This window comes from Meriones unguiculatus, chromosome 16 (genome assembly GCF_030254825.1).
Source record: "Meriones unguiculatus strain TT.TT164.6M chromosome 16, Bangor_MerUng_6.1, whole genome shotgun sequence".
Lineage (NCBI taxonomy): Eukaryota > Metazoa > Chordata > Mammalia > Rodentia > Muridae > Meriones > Meriones unguiculatus.
This window is the reverse complement of record NC_083363.1, coordinates 16,665,726-16,679,338: the sequence shown is the minus strand read 5'-3', so window position 1 is coordinate 16,679,338 and position 13,613 is coordinate 16,665,726. Positions and strand designations below refer to the sequence as shown.

At 46.7% G+C, this 13,613-nt stretch overlaps 1 protein-coding gene across 6 annotated transcripts in view; it reads left to right on the top strand.

Moving 5' to 3' along the window:
• Rhobtb1 (Rho related BTB domain containing 1) overlaps window positions 1-13,613 on the top strand; it is a 109,120-nt gene that overhangs the window by 55,522 nt on the left and 39,985 nt on the right. The gene's annotated exons all lie outside the window — the stretch shown is intronic.

Sequence of the window (13,613 nt, the reverse complement as noted above, 5' to 3'; positions counted from 1 at the left end):
TATGAATACTTCTGAGGTGACCAACACTTTAGGTATGGCACACAGCATACACTCCTGCCACACTTCCACCCCACACATCAGGTTGTGGTAACGGTTCTGTGCGTGTATTTATAATTACTGTGTTCTATTTTTTTATTATGTGGACGTATTTCCTGCATGCATGTCTGCGCACCATGTGGGTGTCCAGGGCCCACAAATGCCAGAAGAAGGCATCAGATACCTTGGAGCTGGAGCTACAGGTGGTTGTGAGCTGCCGTGTGGGTGCTAGGAATCCAAGGTGGGTCCATGGCAGGAGCAGCCAGCATTCCTCACTACTGAGCCAGCCCTCCAGCCCAGCCTGGATTCTGATAAAAAAATAATTAGCGAATGGTGGCTTTTGAGGACCTGGTATGGTTTATTTAATTGTAAGTTTCTATAACTTGTTGCTGTCGTTTTAACACTGACACGGTTTTAACGGAGTTGTCAAATTTTGCAGCTGGCTCTTGTGAACTAGCGGAGGCCGGCCCCAGAACAGAGAGAGCTCCGTGCTTTGTTCTTCTCAATGGTGGCCCTACCTTGATTAGGATACCCTGAGGGACTCTGTCCCCACGGTTTTAGGTTTTAGTCTTGGGTCTACATTGGGTCTCGGGAATCGGAGCTGAAAATGTTTGTATTGAGTTTGCCCTTATGGAAAGAAAATGGCGTTGATACCAAATGTTCAGAAGCTGAGCGCACACCCACAGCCAGCACAGAAGTACAGCCTAACCACAGCCCATCTGGTCACGCCACGTTTACAATACATGGCTTCTTTTTTGTATAGGTCTGTACTGGTTTTGCACAGTGATGGGCTTGTGGTGCCATTTCAGATGCTGGCATAGGGCACTTTGATAGGATTTATCCTTATATTACATGCATTGATGGGCTCTGTCTGCATGATTGGACTTTTCATAAATGAAATCCTATCACATGCAATGTACATGTGTGCATGTGTGTGTGTGTGTGTGTGTGTGTGTTGTATGTTTGCGTTTAAACAGCTGTGCTCACAAATGAATACAAATGTGCCTTCCCGTGTGTGCAGGTGTATGCAGAGGCCTGCAGTAAAAACTGGGCGTCTTTTTTTAATTGCACTCCACCTTATTTTTTTTAAGAGGGTCTCTCACTGTGCCTGGAGCTCATTGATTCAGGTAGGCTGGCCACCAAAGAGCCAAAGGGGCTGGCCAAGGAGGACAGGGATCTGCCTGCCTCTGTCTCCTGCCTAGCGCTGGGGTTACAGATATGTGTCCCCATACGCAACTGTTATGTGGGTGCTAGGGTTCTGAACTCGGGTCCTTGCTCTGCTAGCTGAAGCGTCTTTCCTGCCTACCCCATAGGCTTTATAGTGTCTGGCTGCTTTCTCTCAGTGTCGTGTGTATGAGATCCATCCATAGCAAACGTAGCAAGACTTCATCCACTCGTAGCGGTGTAAGTATTCCACTGTACAGAAAGGTCTCAATTTATTATTGACTTATTCATTCTGCATGTGATGGGTTGCTTCCAAAGGCTGGTTCTTAAGAACTGAGATGCCAGGAACATCCTGGTACAGAATAACACATTATTCTGTGTGTGTGTGTTTGGTTTGGTTTGGTTTCTCTGCCTGTTTCTCTGCCTTGGCTGTTCTGGAACTCTCTTTGTAGACCAGGCTGGCCTTGAACCCACAGTGATTTACCTGCCTCTGCCTGGGCTTAAAGGCGTGCAGCACCCCTGGCTAGAGAAATAGTCTAATCAAAACAAATCTCCCCTCCCCCCGCACTGACTCTACCGGGCATCAGATTTCTTTCCTGACTTCTGTCCAGCCACCCTCCTCTCCTTCTCATATGGCACAACCAAGGCCATTAGTTTCCTCATGTGAATGCGCGTTTACTTCCCTAAGTCCTGAGGCCATGGCTTCTGTTGATCATAGATTGTCCTCCTGACTCTTTCCCATGCCGGGTTCCCAGCTGCCCCTTTCATCTGGACATCTGTATCTATTCTAAAGGGTCACGGTATCTGTCTTCCCATTAGTAAGTAGGGAGAGCACGGCAGACTTTGTGGCAATGGAACCAAAGGCTAAGTTTGGCAGCTGATCAGTAAGGCTCCCAGAGAGAGGTTCGGCTCAGGGAAATGGTTTCCCAGTGTGTATCAAACAAAAATCAACAGTGAACTCCCTTGACTGGAAGTCCACCGAGCGCACTGCCCTAACGTGACTTGGTCTGCAGAAAATGTTGCCTGTCAGTTGGTCAGCAGGTGACCCTGCCTTTAGGGTATCACTTGGGGAAAACTTTGGAGAGAAGAGGGGAGCTCTAAGGAAGAAAGCAGGGGAAAGGAAGGCAATTTTTTTTTTCATCTGTTTGGATCTGAGCACATCCTAACTCTAACTGGCATAGCACAGTCTCCTCAGGGTTTGACTGTAGTTGTTGGTCTGTACGGAATCTTCAGCGAATGTTTGTGCTGCAGAGCTCACCCTCTGACAGCACTGGAAAATGTCTTCAGCGAACGGACTGCGAAGCATTGTCAACCCCTTGTCCTTACCTTCGTACTGCTGTTACTCATCGCTTCATGTTTGAATTCTCCCTTTCTCGGAGGAGCATTAGCAGCCCTGATGGCTCTTTAAAGAACTGATCAACATCGCCATTATCAACTCTCAACAAAGTGTTCCCAGCCCGCTCTTTGCCAAAGCTCAGCCACACCATAGCTCATTCCCTCCAAACACTGGCAAGCACTTAGTGGCCTCTATGGATTTACCAATTATCAGCATTTTGTGTCTGTTTTGTTTTGTTTTGAGACAGGGTCTCAGCTCGGCCATGCCATAGGTCTGGAAGGTATCTGTATAAAAGAAGATACAAGTATGAGTCATAGGACACATCCTATATCTTTTTAGACAGCACAGCCACAGAACTTGCAGCTAGATAAATCAAGAGCCAGAATGACAGGCAGGAGTGGAAGTGAAGGCAGGAGATTCAAAAGCTTAAGGTCATCCTCAGCTGCATTATCAGTAACAGACTAACATAGGTTATATGATACCTTTCCAAGAAAGGAAGGAAGGAAGGAAGGAAGGAAGGAAGGAAGGAAGGAAGGAAGGAAGGAAGGAAGGAAGAGGATGGGCATAGTGGTACAGGCCTTAAATCCCAACACTCAGGGAGGCAGAGGCAGGTGGATCTCTGTGAGTTTGAGGCCATCCTGGTCTACAGAATGAGTCCAGGACAGCCAAGGCTACACAGAGAAACCCTGTCTCAAAAATAAATAAGCAAACAAACAAATAAAAAAAAAAGGCAAGTTTTGGAGGAGCTATAAATTTGTTCTAAAATACTTGGCATGCAAGCATGAAGACCTGAGTTCATATCTCCAGGATACACACACACATACACACACACACACACACACACACCACAAAGGTGCAGTGATACAACTTCACTATTGGGATAGAGATCCTGCAATCTCAGTATTGGGATGGGGGTGGAGTGGACAGACAGATTCCTAAAACTCACTGATCTTTAAACAACAAGTTCAGTGAGAGACCCTGCCTCAAAATAGAAAGTGGGAAGTAGCTGAGGAAAACACTGCCCTCCGGCCTCTGCATGTGTGCGCACACACACAAATACCACTCACATAAGAATGTTTGTAAAAAAAAAAAAAAAAACAAGAACACCATCAATATCTGCTCGTGCCTGCCATTCTGACACACCTTCGTTGGGGTCAAAGTGCCAAATCCCATGCCCGAGTGGAGCCCTTCCTCGACAGAGCCTGACTCTTCACCAGCCTGTCCCCTCATCTAAGCTGACTAATGATGACTTCAGTTATGACACTGTCACCCATGGATCTGGAAATTCACGGAAGCCACCTCCTCCCCGTAGCAGTAATAGTGTTGTGAAATCCGTGTGTCAGTATCTATATACCTGTGACTTCAGAAACACAGACATGTGCCCAGCACGTCAACCAGGAAATTCAGTTACTTTCCTCTTCAGGGAGGTCAAGTTCAGGTCAGTCGCACGGCGCCGCTGACCCATGCTTAAAACAGTGTAACTGTGATTGATCTCTGCAGAATATGTTTGCTGTCTAATTTCTTCAATTTGCTCATTTCTGTTAGCATAAATATTTTCTTTGCATGCTCAAATGTTCAAAGCCAAGAATTATTTTTTTCCTCCTCTGCCAGAAATAGAAGTGTATGTGTTTGCTCTGAGTGGCCCCGGCTGCCTTTTTATTTAGTTCACTTTCTGTGTCTGGTATTCAGCATGATATCATTTTGATTTCTGGTGTTTTGTTTGTTTGTTTGTTTCATCTGAAAGCCCGTGTCAGAGGAAAAAAGTCTAGCTGCAGTTTACAAACATGGTTTTCCAAAGCAACTTAAGCATCTTCAAAAATAATTTTTTAGGGGTCTAGAGAGATGGCTCAGAGGTTAGGAGCACTTGCCACTCATGCTCTTGCAGAGGACCTGGGTTCGATTCCTAGCACTCACATGGCAGCTCAAAACTATCTGTAACTCTAGTTCCATGGGATCTGACAACCTGTTCTAGCCCCCCAAAGACCAGACACACACAGGCAAGACACCCATAAAATAAAAATAAAATAATAATAATAACAACAACAACTTTTACATGCTGGAGCAATGGCTCAGTGGGAAAGAGTGTTGGCTATCCATACACCTGAGTTCACACCCAGGACCATTGTGAAGCTAAACATGGTCCCTTGTGCCTGTAACTCCAGTGATACCTTTACAGAAACAGGAGGAGTCTCTGGGCTTGCTGGGCAGCTTATCTCCAGTTTCAGTGAGAGCCTGTCAAAAGGAAATAAGGGAGAGAGTCACAGAGCAATACAAACAAATTCTTCTCTGGCCTATGCCACACACATATACATATACACACACAAAACACACCACACACATATAAAACAAACACACACACACATACACACAAACATACACACACTTCTAATAACAGTAATAACAATAATTGTATGGCTGGTTTATGTAGGCACACTCAGTATAATTAGCAGTACATGGTTACACTCGAATAGTCCTTGTATTTTTAAAACCTGAAATACTCTCCTTTATAACAGTAACACATTCTGAACACGTGGGCCCTCCGCTTTAATCCCAGCACGGTGGAGGCAGAGGCAGGCAGGTATCTGGAAGTTCAAGGCCATCTTGGTCTACACAGTGAGTTCCAGGACAGCCAAGGCTACACAACAAGACCCTATTTCAAAAACAACCAAATGAAAACGTACTCTCCTGTCGTAGAGGAATGAAGTATGAAGTCCTACTGCCAGCTATAACATGAATTAACTTGAAACATTTGCTGAGGAGAAGAGGAAAGATAGAGAGTCCAGACTGCAAGACTCCATTAAGGAGAAATGTCAGGAACAGGCAAATTTACCAACAGGAAGATTAGTGGTGGCCAAGGGCCAAGGCCGGGGGAGATGCCAGTTGAGACAAACTGACATGATGCTAAGATTTTTGGGGGGGATGATGAGTGTCACTGTCTAGATTTGGAGACATTAAAAAAAACTAATAAATTATGCATTTTAAATGAATAAGATTTACAGCATGTGAATTTGGTCCCAGTTTTTTTTTTTCAAGGTTATATAAATACATTGTAGAAAATGTGAAAAAAAAAAAAAAGTAGAAAAATGGCCAGAATGGGGCCTGGGAGACGGCTTGGCACATAAAGGTGCTGGCCACACAAATGTGAGGACAGAAGTTAGTGTACTCAGCACATGCATTAAAAGCCAGGCAGGCCTGATGGCCCACCTTTGACCCCAGCAGTTGACAGGGATCCCCAGGAGCAAGCTGGCCTAGCCAAACTGGTGAACTCCAAGTTCATCAGAAGAACCTGCCTCCATAAAAGAGAACAATCACAAAAGACAGCAGACGTCAACCTTTGACCTACAAACACACATGTGCACACGGAAAGAAATGATAGGGAATGATAGATGCTTCATTCAGCAGTGTCTGCTCCTGCCTGCTCATCGTTTCCTTCCAGACTATCTTCTGTGCTATTGTTGCAGTGGAAGAAGTTGATATTGTTTTCCAAGATAACGGGGACATAATTTCTACACTACCACATTTTAAGTAGTGACATATGAATGGTGCCACTCACAACACTGGAACTCAAGGAAGGTCCAGTCTTGGCATTGGATCTTATACAACAGATGGGGAAGGTCAGGAATCAAGCAGGAAGGAAGGAAGGATGTCCCAAGGAAGGACTGAGGACCTGGTGGGCAGAGAGAGGTTCCGGTGGCTGCCAGTAAGAAGGGGGACCATAGGCATGAGCACCCTGAGGAGAATATTTTCGTTTTTCCTGTGAGACTCGCACATTACCTAGAGCACTTCTCTCTAGAATCCCTTGCCTGTTGTGGCGGGCCGTGACACTGATATGGGGTTCCATGCAAGGGAAAAAGGAGGCCCCTCCTTGTGTGCTTGATAAAGCGCTCAGCTGTGCTTCCCATCACGGCCCTACTATGTGCCATTACCCTGCTACGTTCGCTTGAGTGTTTGCTTTCCTCTATAATGGCAGAAACACACCTATACCAGCCACTGAGATCAGGCTCCCCAAGTGTTCTCTTGATGCCAGGCCTGAGTGATTCAAGGGTAACCTACATTAAAACAACCTCTTGAAGGGGCTGTCCCCAGTTTATAAAGGAAATAAAGGCTTGGCTTTAGAAAAATGCTCCTGCCAGCTATGGTGGTGAATGCCTTAAATTCCAGTGGCCGGAGGTAGGTGCAGAGGCAGGGGGATTGCCGTGAGTTCCAGGCCAGACACAGCTACACAGTGAAGCATGCCTTCAAAGAAAGGAGGAGGGCAGGGAGCGAGGAAGGAGGGAAGGAAGGAAGAAAAATGCCCAAGACAATTCAGCAAGCACCTTTGTTAACTCTCTCCTCACTTGTTATAGATTTAGATCAGTGTGTGTGTGTGTGTGTGTGTGTGTGTGTGTGTGTGTGATGTAGTGTAAGTACATGTGTGTGTATATACATGTGTGGAGCCCAAAAGTTGACATCAGTTGTCTTCCTCAATCACATTACTTTCTCAGCTTTGAGATCAGCCTAGGCTACACACAGACCCTCCCCCAGCTTGAAGCATGAAATTCCAGACTACATCTAACCACCCCAGGAAGGCTATGTGCTTTGTTCTAGACGCTCTGGCCTACTTTCTCTTACAAGCAGGCCAATTAACACTCCCTTGGATGGCTCTGCTTACACCGTGGCTCATCCTCACCCATCTACTGAAACTGTTTTCTGTTTCTGGGCCTTAGAGAAACTAACCACAGAGATCTATGCAGGCTGCTGGGTGTACAAGAGTGACTGGGTCAAGGGTCAAGATTGCTATCCTGGACTTCAGAGTCAAATGCATACTGATATGCTGAGTTCTTGGAAGACTGTGAAAGGCTACGAGAGAGAGAGCAAGAGAGAGACTTGAGTATAGGCCTGCAGAACAGGCCTCTATGAAGAGCCTCCATTTTCTTGCAGCCTGGAGTTGAAAGGCTCCGAGGCACAAGGCAGAAAGTCAGGAGCTCTCCAGTAGGCAGAGCCAGGAGAAGACAATGGGATGGGTGAGCATTGGTCAGGTCACCCCTTTATCCCACAGTCTGGAGTTTGGAGTTACTCCAAATGCTGTGAGAGGCTGAGATTCTCCTGCCTCAGCTTCCTAAAAGGTAGAATTTACAGGGGCACGCTGCCAAGATTAAGCATTTTTATATATCTTGTAAGGTTTTTTTTTTTTTAATAACATTTAATGTGTGTGTGTTATGACTTACACATATACATGGCATGGATGAAGTGTTAAAGTCAAAGGACAACTTTTAAGAGTCTGTTCTCCCCTTAAAACTAAGCTCGGGCCATCAGGCTCGGTGGCTCCGCCATCTCACTGTCCCAGCACCTCTTCAGTCTTTGAAAGCCTTTTCCTTTTCCTTCAGTGATGGCAGCTTAAGTGTAGCTGAGATAGAAGAGAAAGTTTATCTCCATTCCTGGCTCTTCTCCCATACTGGCCTTGAGTTTTAAAAAAGAGAAGAATCCATGGCCTTGCTCTTATCACGGGACTCACGGAAGGGCCATGAGCAGATGTGGGAAAAAGCACCACCTCACTTCCAAGCAACGACCCTGGATTCCCGGGCACCCCGGGCCTCTATGCAACGTCTCGTTATTTAGTTTTCTTCTCATCCAAACACGCAATCGAACTTAAAAATGTTGTAGATGGAAATTTCAGTTCTGCCGACTTGGATGGCTTTTATCCCTGGAGATGGAGCCTGAGCAGCCTTGACTAGGCCTTCCAGTCCGGACTGGAACCACACACGCTCTCCAGCACAGCCCCTGCTGGCCTAGATTGGCAATTAGGAGCTCAGCCTGCCACCCTCTTCGGAATGGAAGCCAGGGAGTCTGCAGCCACGATTGCGCAATTTCCGGCCTTGCCCTTTTGTGCCTGTCAATAATAGAAAATTCTCGATTTTTCTTTAGAACAGGCTCCTCAAATACCAGAATCTTTGTTTGGCTGGTATTTTCACCAATCGCCAACCTAAACAATTTCTTCTGTTATGGATGCTTTGTGTCTCTCGGGAAGCCACCTGTACCTGGGGCCCGCAGCTCGCCCTGCTACTTCTAAGCGACCTGCTCCCAGAGCCTTGACCAGAATAACAAATTCAAGAGAGACAGAGGAAGTGACCATGGGAGAGGCAGCACCCCCCAACGGTGGCTGCTCCAAATTAATTAAGGAACCCACAGGGAAACGTCTTTGACAAATGATAACCCCACCCCCACCCCGCACCCCCTGAAATCTGAATTTCTTAATGGTTGAGGAGTCTTTTGGCCTCATCTGACTTCCCTGTGTAACCACACGCTGAGGTACCCGTGCTGGGAGCAAACGCCCGCGCCCTGGGGTTTCCCCTCCACATGGAATTATGGGTCCTAGACTCTAAAGCCATGGAGCTGTGCTTTCTTGGGAGTCTATTTCATAGGGAGAGACCAGGCATTCTAAAAACCACTATCTCAAGGACCTAGAGTTGGCAGGAAGCGGAAGACGCCAGAGGAGCTAAGGTCACATTCCGACGTGGTTGTTGTTTTGCCAGTAGCTGACCTTTAGAGTGTGTATGTGAGTGTGCGTGTGCGTGTGTTTGTATAACAGTCAATTCGGAGAATTTGGACCAGAGGACACCGTTAAGGACGGCTTATTGAAGAAGTGTATTGCACATTAGCACACAGCGAAACTCCAGAGATGCATAATGTTACTGAGTAAATGAGGTGGGCGTTTGGGAGGTATAAGCTCTAGCTAAGTAGAAACAAAACCTTAGAAGCTTCTGCTCTAAGCATCTGTTAGTCAGGGAACGGAACAAACTGGCCCACGGAAAGCAGAGAAGTTGGGAAGCCTTCTAGCGGTAACCTCTGAAAGCAGTGTTGAGGAATACAATTTTACGTAAAATTAATTTTTACAAAATTATAAATAAAATAAAACAGAATTTTACAGTCAAGCAAGAAGTGGTGGAAAGGTAGAAGAAGGGATGAGACCTGTAAAGGTGCCTCGTCGGGTCCCAAACAGTGCTTAGAACTCAAGGAAGCCGCTGGGAGACTAAATCACTCAGTGTCTGAACAAGGCTAGCCCAAGTTCAAGAGGAAGCGAAAGGGGTGGCCGCCGCTGCTGCTGCTGCTGCTGGGAGCTGACCGCCTCGTTCTGTGAAGACAGTAGGGTCACACTGAGCCGGGGGGGCGGAGACAGGACGGGGGACGGGGACCCCGGCATCTGAGATTGGATTCCTGGTGACAGCAATACCCAAAACTCAGCCAAAGGAATGAGCGGTGGGAATGGGAATGGGATGAGGACCATCGATTCTGAAGTGGGGAAGCTGCAGAGCTGGCGCGTGGAAGCCGCAGTCCTGTGGCTAGAAAGCAGAGACGGTAGCTCACGGAGAGGAATGAATGGCCTGTGGTCCAGATCTTGACAGTCTCAGTAAGGGAAGTCTGGGATGGCCACACCAAGGACGTGGCTCTGGAGACCATGAGGACCTCATGGAGGTCCATCTCGTGACCCAGAGCCTCTTCCTCTGTTTCTTCAGTCACCAGCCACCACATCAGCCTGCTTACCTGCCAGCTGTAAAATAAATTCACCACTTCTAATCCATGGAGGGCGGGTAGATGCTTCCAGGCATGTTTTTGTTTTGTTTTGTTTTGTTTTTATTTTTTTATTAATTACAGTTTATTCACTTTGTATCCCAACTGTAGCCCCCTCCCTCGTCCCCTCCTAATCCTGTCCTCCCTCCCTCTTCTCCTCCCATGCCCCTCCCCCAGTCCACTGACAGGGGAGGTCCTCCTCCCCTTCCATCTGACCCTAGCCTATCAGGTGTCCTCAGGAGTGGCTGCGTTGTCTTCCTCTGTGGTCTGGTAAGGCTGCACCCCCCTCAGGGGGAGGTGATCAAAGAGCAGGCCACCGAGTTCATGTCAGAGACAATCCCTGTTCCCATTACTAGTGAACCCACTTGGAGACTGAGCTGCCATGGGCTACATCTGTGCAGGGGTTCTAGGTTATCTCCATGAATGATCCTTGGTTGGAGTATCAGTCTCAGAAAAGATCCCTGTGTCCCCAATTTTTTTTCTCTCCTTGTGAAGCTCCTGTCCCCTCCAGGTCTTTCTATCTCCCCCTTCTTTCATAAGATTCCCCAGCACTCTGCCCAAAGTTTGGCTCTGTGTCTCAGCCTCTGCTTTGATACCGTGCCCTCCAAGTTTGTTCAAGTAGGAAAAGCAATAATGGGTCACCAGGGTTTACAGCTACCGTTTCCGCCTCTCTTGTCTCCTCAGATGTTTATCTGAAAAGTCATAAGAGTGCTCACACAAATGAGCAGGATTTACGCTGGGGAAATGTACTAACTCTGATAAGTGGATACTATTTATCACTCCCCCTGTAAGTAAATAAAAATCAGAGAGCAGACAGTGATAGCCCAGATGGCCTTACTGAAGCCGGTTACAAGAAGGGTAAAACTGCTTGTTTTTGCAATTACTTCCGGGTTTGAGTGCCTGTGCGTGGCTTTCGAGCAGCTGATTTGGTGGGACACCGCGGCAGCATGACTTTGCCTCTCTGGATGTAGTTTTGAGTCCTTACAATACTTTCTGGCTTGTCGTACACATAGAGAAAAAAAAAAATGTTTGCTCTGAGTGGACTACTCAGGGAGTTCAGTAGCGCAAACCCCGCCCCTGCTGCCAGACTGGGGCTGGGAGCACTGAATCCCAGCTGCCAATTACTCTTCCTCATCCATTATCGCCTCCTGTTCTTGTGAATCAGTAGGCTTTGATCCTAAATATATCGCTGGGATTAGAGCTCCAAAGAATGGGTGTTATTTTTACCTTTGACATCAGGGTTGTTTTTTTTTTGTTTGTTTGTTTGTTTTTTTCTTTTAGAATTATATAAATATGTCAACCTAAAATTGACAAGGTTTTTTTTTTTTTTTTCAGTAAGAGCCTGAATATGAAACATAATGGGTTTCTGACCACCTCAAAGACATATTTAAAAGCAGCACGGCTATTTATTTCACCAGCATATTAACAGTCCACAAGACTTGGGGCTCCCCTTCAGAGTCAGCTATCGGGGCTAGTTTGCTAGCTGACGAGAACTTTCAGTTTCTTATCTCACTTGTCCTTAAGTTCAAGATTCTTCCAAGTTGTCTGTCTCTCAAAACAAATCCCCCAGCGAAGACTGAGATTTTTCTACACTTAGGACATTCAAGGCAGTGAACCTCGGTTTCAAAGTTAGGGGGCCCCATACGAAGCCAGTCTACTGGCTTGGGCCCGTCCCCTTGGCAACGTCACCAGGATGTGGCCAAGTAAGCTCTATCGTCTTGATTCCTTTCAATTCCTTGGGTCAGGTCAGCTACTCCTCGTCTTGTGTGTGAGTTCTTCAACCTGCAGTGAGTTACCCTTGAGTTAGAGCTTACAAAAACCCATCCTGTGTGTGAGTTGCCCTGTGATGCCAGCTCTCTACCTTTGATGTCCTCCAAATGAACCCATCTTCCCTATCATGGAGTCACGGAGACTCCACCCAGAACTTAAATATCAGTCTACTCAACTCTGTGTGTGTGTGACTGTAGGAGACAGATTTTGCTAGATGGCCTTCCAACAGATTGAAAAAAAAAAAAAAATGACCCCCTTGAAGTAAGTCCGGCGTAGTGCTAAGAGATGGAAGATGAGTAGCTTAGGATTCAAACTCACTCCATCTCAGGCTTTTAGGTGACTGAGTCACATAATTCTTGATCGTGCATTTATCCCAGCCAGTGGGTACATTTAGCTATTTATCTTGGTCTCTAGACACAGGTGAGGGCACCTACGTGGCAGCGAAGAATCACCTCCTCGTCCATGCTTCTGCCACATTGTTTTCCGTTAAACAGAGGAATACAAATACCATAGACTTGTAAGACAGAAATGTTAAAGACATCAGTTGAAGGAGCCGCCGCACCTGGCTGATCATCAGGGCTGGACTTTTGTCTTTGTACTCAAGACGTTCAAAATAAATAAATAAATAAATAAATAAATAAATAAATAAATAAATAAGTATAGCATCAGCCAGGTGAGGAACTGCTGTCTGTTTTCAGCCTCCAGGTCAAAGCCTGACCCAAACCACACGTCTGCCCCCCTCAAATCCTCCCTGAAAAGCCGTTCTCCGGCCTCGGGTTTCACAGCTGCCTGGGGCAACATTGCTGCGGATGGATGACACACAGCACTTCAGTTGTACTTCACTCTCGGGCATGACCCAGCTGTGGCAAGACAGTCTCTGCGTCGGTGGACACTCTCCACCTCCGTCTTTGTCATCCAAAGGACGACTGTCCCCAAGCCACTTGAGTTCAGTTCTGCACGAGGCTAGGTGTAGGGCATAAGGCTCTTTCCTTTAAATGTTTCACCAAGGGTCAGTTATGACACATGGCAATCTAACAGCCTCCTGCCCACAGTAAGATGACTGCTCTGCCATGGGGAGGGCCTGGTTCCAGAAAATATGTGTGTTAACAGTGGCTTCTCTTCTTTCCCTTGAGAGCCTGCTCTTTTGATTTGCGCGTGTGTTTTGTTAAGATGTGGTGATGGTACATGGCCCAGGCTAGCTTTGACCTTACACTCTGCCTGCCTTAGCCCTCCAAAAGCTGGGGTTTGGAGGGTAAGCCATTGCACTGGGTCTGCAGCTGCCTCTTAACCTCCCCCAGTATTTCAGGAAGGTGCTCTGTCTTCCTGTTGATGTCTGCCTACACCCTGTGCTCCAAATTCCCTGATGAAAGCGCTGAAGGGAAGGAAATGCTTTTCTGTAACTAGCTTTGGTGAGCTCCCTTGAGATAACTTGCCGTGTCAGTACGGTCACTATAAATAGGGAATGGGTGTGAGTTAATTTCATTAGCACGTCATAATTCAATCCAGAGCCCTCCTGTTCCCCCACGTCCTTGGGCAGTTTTTCAGCCTATGTTTTGGTTTTCATCTAAGTCACCATTATGAACTTGCATGTGACTTCTCAATGCCAGACACTGGGTAGCTGAAAGATTGTAGCAAGGTGAAATATAGTATTTCTTGGGCAGCCCAGTGCCATGTGTCCACTCTCAACTTTATAGGTGACCAGGCTCATTAGCTAGTCAACAGGGGTGGTTCGGGAGCCAGGACTGTGTGCCTGGATGGG